Here is a 6087-nt window from a genome sequence, read left to right on the forward strand (position 1 = left end):
GGTTTCATCAAGTGGTCCCAACCCTATGAGATTAACTCATAGGTTGGAAAATAACATTCAAATTCAGAATAGCATTCAATGTGACATAAATGAATGTGCAACATGTCTATGAAATTAATCTAATACTGACAAGGTTAGGTTAGTTAAATCAAAATTGAATGATATGAGTAAGTATTCGACCGAATACTTGTACCAGTCTCTAGACATAGAGCAACGTTCCATATGGAAAGTAAACAAAATAATGCTGGGTACCTTGCTAAAGACATATAGACATATATTTCTTTAGGCAAGGTAACTTAATGTCTTGTTCTTGAAAGTTCCAGACCATTTTAAATCTCTTTCGAGCAGTAGAATAAGATTGATTTTGCTGAGGTATATTTGGTTAACAAGTGTAGATTCTCAGTAATCCTAACCTTTCAAATCAACATCATAGATTCTTTTGAAACAAGTAAACAAGGGTAGTGCCAATTTTGGATGACTTGAATCCAAGGATAGTCAGACCACACATACAAGCTCAGCAATTTGAATTGAAACTAGAAATGTTTCAGATGCCGCAAACTGTTAAGCAATTCAGTGAGTCTCCAAATTAGGATCCAAGACTGCACTTAAGACTTTTTCTAGAAGTCTATGACTCATTAGACAATAGGGTGTTCCAAAAGATGCCTTGTGACTTAAATTGTTTCCATATTCCTTGAAAGACTGAGAAAAAATGTGGCTTAATGCTTCGCCATCAAGGACAGTGGCATCATGGAATTACCTTTGTCAGAAGTTTTTGTTGCGGTATAATCCGCCAAACTTGAATGCCAAGCTTAGAAATGACATCACGTATTTTCAGTAATAAAAAGATGAAACACAGTATGAAACTTGGAAAAGATTTAAAGAATTACTGCGAAAATGTCCGATGCATGGGTTTTAACACTGGACTCAGATAAAGATGTTTTATAATGGGTTGAATGCACATAAAAGGATTGTAGTTGATGCTTCTGCCAATGGTACCTTATTGGATACATCTTAAAATAAAGCTTATGAGATTTTGGAACGGATTGCCAACAATTATTATCAATATCTTACCACGCGAGTTGGGACTGGTAGGAGAACTACTGGAATTGTGGAACTGGATGTAATCACTTCATTAACTACCCAGGTATCATCTTTAACTAATATGATCAAAACAATGAAGAGGCCAACTGCAGTTCAGGAGATGAAATCAGCCAAGCTATCATGTGTTTATTGTGGCGAAGACCATGTGTTTGACGAATGCCCATCAAACCCAACATATGTGTGTTATATGGGTAATTTCGATCATAATAATAACCCCTATTCCAACACCTACAATCTATGGTGGAAGCAACATCCAAAATTTAGTTAGAATAATCAAGGTGCAGGGAATTTTAATAATCCTGCAAGATACAATGCCATAAGTGCACCATCTGGTTATACTCAACCTATGTCAAGGCAGAATGCCCAACAAGGTCAAACGTTGGTTTCTTCATCATCATCACCTATTGAAGCTTTGTTGAAATAGTATATGGCCAAGAATGATGTTGTGATCTAGAGTCAAGCTGCATTCTTTTGAGCTCTTGAGAATCAAGTGGGGCAAATAGAAAATGCTTTAAATTCGAGACCTCAAGGAGCTCTGCCAAGTGATACTAAGAATTTGAGATCATAACGGAAGGAGCATTGTAAGGCAATCACTCTTAGAAGTGGGACTCAGGTGAATAAAATTGTTAAAGATGCCATTGCAGAAAAGGGAAATTTAGAGTGCAACAATGGAAAGATTTTAGAAACATCTGAAAACCACGCTACAACTAGAAAAGCTAAACAAGAGACTGATGTAGTGAAGTTAGATCATTTTTCCAATGGAAATGCTACAACAAAACAACAACAACAACCTGAAGGATGACCACCTCCACCATTTTCTCTATAATAACCCTTTTTCCTATAAAATCAGAACTGTGGTTTTGGGACCACAAATCCGAATTCAAATTTTTTTTTATTATTTTATTGCCTAAAGTATGACGGAAATACCGTATATAAATTTCATTAAGAAATTTTATCGTTTACATGTTCAATTTGATAAAAAGGACTAAATCGCATAAAGTGAAAAAGTTGAGTTCTAATAGCTAAAGGTATTAAATAGCTATAGAAATTTAAAGTGGAAGTCCTCATATTGTAATTAGACCATAATTGTGATAGTGGAATATGATGGCTTGGCATTTTGTGTAATTTTGGTTAATTTTAAAAGGTAAATTAAGTAAATAGGTAATTAAAGATAAGTTAAATAAAACCAAATAAAAGTATCATATTTTTCTTCTTTATTCAACCAAAATCTTAAACAAAAAGAACCCATTTTTCTTGAAGCTAGGTTCGACCATCTTTGAATGCTCATTTAGGTATGCATTTTTGTCCCATTTTTAATAATTTATACGTTTTCGGGGTCGTTGTAGCTTAATCTAGCTAGCTCGGGGACTAATTTGTAAAATTGTTAAACTATTAGGGTTTTACTATTGATGAATATATATATGAGTTTTGAAGTTTGTTGATAGAAAATGAATGCTTGTTGTTAGATAAACAACTTTTGTAAATAGATTTTTGATGAAATTGTCAATTAGGGACTAAATTGAAAAATAGGACATATTACATGGTGAAATTGTGAAATTGTGGTGAAATTGTTTAAATTTCCAATTTTATGAGCTAGGGACTAAATTGAAAAGAATTAAAAGTATAGGGGTAAAATGGTATTTTTACCAAAAATATGTTTTGGATTAAATTGAATGAATTATATGTTGAATTAAGTTAAATTTATTTGTATAGATCCAGTTAGACCTTGAATGCAGTTAGATCGGGGCAAAGAGAAAGTCTCAAATTAATCGCCTTCGTATCTATGTATACTCGTCTACATAAGTTCGTGTAATTAAATTGAGTATTTATATGTTTTAATTGAATTATATGTATGTAATCTATATAATTGCCATGTATAAATATCGATCGTATATTCGATGACGTACAAGATTATTGAGTCTCGTTTGTACCTTAGGAATTCATAGGATACAAAAGACATGTCATTAGGGTTACCGATTCTCAGCTCGTATGAGCTTACTGATTCTCAGCTCGTGAGAGCTTACTGATTCTCAGCTCGTGAGAGCATACCAATTTGTAGCTTGTATGAGCATACATGTATAGGAATTGACAGATTACAGTTTAGTATACTATGTATGAGTTATCCCGAGTATCCAACAATATTCTAAATGCTTCAACGGGTTTTTTCTAATATGAAATGACATGAGTTCGATACGAACTATTACAGGTATACATATAAATTACATGGAAAATGATATTACATGGTATAATACATGTATTGGAATTTGATTAATTGTTGAGCTCATCCATGACTTGGTTTATATATATGTGTTTACACGATTAACATGGTTGATGTATATGTGCTTAGGCATTTGGCCAATATATGTTGGGATATGCTTTGTTTACTTACCTTATATGTGAATAAATGGTAAGTTAAATTTTATGTTATACGAACTTACTAAGTTTAAATGCTTACTCTGTGTATTTTTCATGTTTTATAGTGAATCAGAAGCTCGTTCAGGTTGGAAGCTTGTTGGATCTATATCACACTATCCATCGGATCTTTTGGTATTTTTGGTTGGTTTAATTTTGGTTATAATGGCATGTATAGATTATTTTGGCTATTGTTGGCCTATATGTTTTGTTGTGATTATAGCCACTTACTTGGCTTGTGTTTGGCATATTTTGGATGTGTATAAGTTGTTTTAATATGGTTGATATGTGGTTTGAATTGTGATTGAACTATGGAAAATGAAATAGTTGTTGAATGTGCACAATAGATATGTCATATAGTTTGCTGGTGCTTTGTTGTGGAAGGCATATATGTATATTAATGCTAGTTTAGAATGGTATAATTAGAAAAAATTGGGAAGTTTTGGTATGTTTTGGTAAGTAAGCTAAATGGCATGATATGATGCAAATTGCTAGGAAGGTTGTTGGCTTATTTGATTAAAATATGTACATAATTATACATGTTATGAATTGTCATTTGAGATGCCTAAGGTCATATTGGTTGCATGTGAATATACTGTATGTTTAAGTCTTGATTATACTTGTTTTGGATGCCTTGTTATGGCTTGTAAGTATGTGCAATTGTGGTTGTAGGTACATGCCAAATGGGTGAGAAAAATGGCTTGTAAAATAGCCTATTTTTGTCCATACGGGCAAATACATAGGCGTGTGTCTCAGCTGTGTGTGACACACGGCCGGTGACACGGTCGTGTGTCCCCTATAGCTTTCAAAAGGTTGCAAGTCAGGCTGTTACACGGCCTGGCACATGGCTTGGCACATGGGTGTGTGAGGTTACTTCGAAGGGTACACGGCCTAGCATACGTGCGTGTGGCTTGGCCTTGTGGCCCAAGTCAGTGAGTTACATGGGCACAGACATGGGCTGGGACACGGCCGTATGTCCCCATTTCGAATGCCCACATGGCCTAAGACATAGGTGTGTCTCTTGGCCGTGTGATCCCCGCAGCTTTGAAAATTTTTAATGTTTTCCAAAAAGTTCTCTGAGTTTTCAATTTAGTTCTGACTTGTTTCTAACGCATGTTTAGGGCCTCGACGGCTCGTATAATGGACAGTATGTATGATTTTGATTTGTTTTATTATGAATATTTATATGTTATGAAATGTCTGAAATTTCTATCTGCTTGATTCGTGATCTCTAGTAATACTCCGTAACCCTATTCTAGTGACAGATACGGGTTAGGGGTGTTACGTCCACAATGATTCCACAATTGTAAATAAGAGGCTCAGTTCCAAAGATTTCTAGATGTCCTTAAACAACTCCACATTAACATACCGTTTTTGGAAGTTTTTGAGCAAATGCTTAATTATGTGAAATTCATGAAAGATATATTGTCAAATAAGCATAGATTAGGATAATTTGAGCCTGTTGCTCTCATTAAAGAGTGTACAGCGATGTTGAAGAATAAATTACCTCCAAAGTTCAAAGACCTCGGGAGTTTCAATATACCTTGTTCAATTGGAAATGATTATGTTGGAAAGGCATCATGTTATTTTAGAACGAGTATAAATCTAATGTCTATGTTTATTTTTGGAAAGCTAGGAATTGGAAAAGAAAGACCTACTATGGTTACGTTGCAACTTGCTGATCGATCCTACGGGCATCCGAAAGGTAAAATTGAAGACGTGTTGCTAAGAGTGACAAGTTTATTTTTTTGGTAGATTTTTTTTATTTTAGAATGTGAAGCTGACCATGATGTGCCAATTATTCTAAGAAGATCTTTGCTTGCTACAAGTAGGACTTTAATTGATGTGTAGAAAGGTGAACTAACCGTAAGAGTAAACGAACAACAAATCACATTCAATGTATTCAATACCTTGAAATGTGCTAATGAAAATGAAGAATGCCACGCCATTTATTTGATAGAAACAATAGTGGAGGAAGAGTTCACAAGATTTTGCCATAGCAATTCTGATAGTGATGAAGACTCACTTGATCGGAGTGACGCAATAATTTTTGAGGACCTAGGTGAACTTGCAGAAGCCAAGCATTTTGTGGATAGACCATGGAAGAAGTTTGAATCCTTGGATTTATCAAATTGCTCTTTCAAGCCTCTAAAACCATCTACAAAATAAACCCCCATGCTGGAGTTGAAGCCTTTAACGATGCACTTAAAATATGCTTATTTGGAAGAAAAAAACACTTTGCCAGTAGTTATTTCTACAGAATGGACACCCGATCAAGAAGTGAGGTTGTTGGAAGTACTCTAACGATCTATGAAGGCATTGGGATGGAAAATTCTCGACATCAAGGGAATTAGTCCTGCTATCTATATGCATAAAATTTTACTGGAGGATTGCCATAGCAACTCTATTGAACAACAAATAAGGTTGAATCCAATCATGAAAGAAGTTGTTAAAAAAGAGATCATCAAGTTGTTCGATGCTTGTACAATGTGTGTGTAACACCCTTAACCCATATCCGCCACCGGATTATGGGTACACAGCATTACTGTACAAAAAAAACATTCAAACTTACAT

The 6087-nt window shown here is 34.6% G+C and overlaps 1 non-coding gene across 1 annotated transcript; it reads right to left on the reverse strand.

The window, feature by feature from the left end:
- Positions 1–805: 805 nt before the first annotated feature.
- On the reverse strand, positions 806–912 carry LOC121212872 (small nucleolar RNA R71). The gene has a single exon (XR_005908244.1). It is a non-coding gene; the product is annotated as a small nucleolar RNA R71 (small nucleolar RNA).
- Between the last annotated feature and the right edge of the window lie 5175 nt (positions 913–6087).

This window comes from Gossypium hirsutum, chromosome A13 (assembly GCF_007990345.1).
Source record: "Gossypium hirsutum isolate 1008001.06 chromosome A13, Gossypium_hirsutum_v2.1, whole genome shotgun sequence".
In the NCBI taxonomy this organism is placed as follows: domain Eukaryota; kingdom Viridiplantae; phylum Streptophyta; class Magnoliopsida; order Malvales; family Malvaceae; genus Gossypium; species Gossypium hirsutum.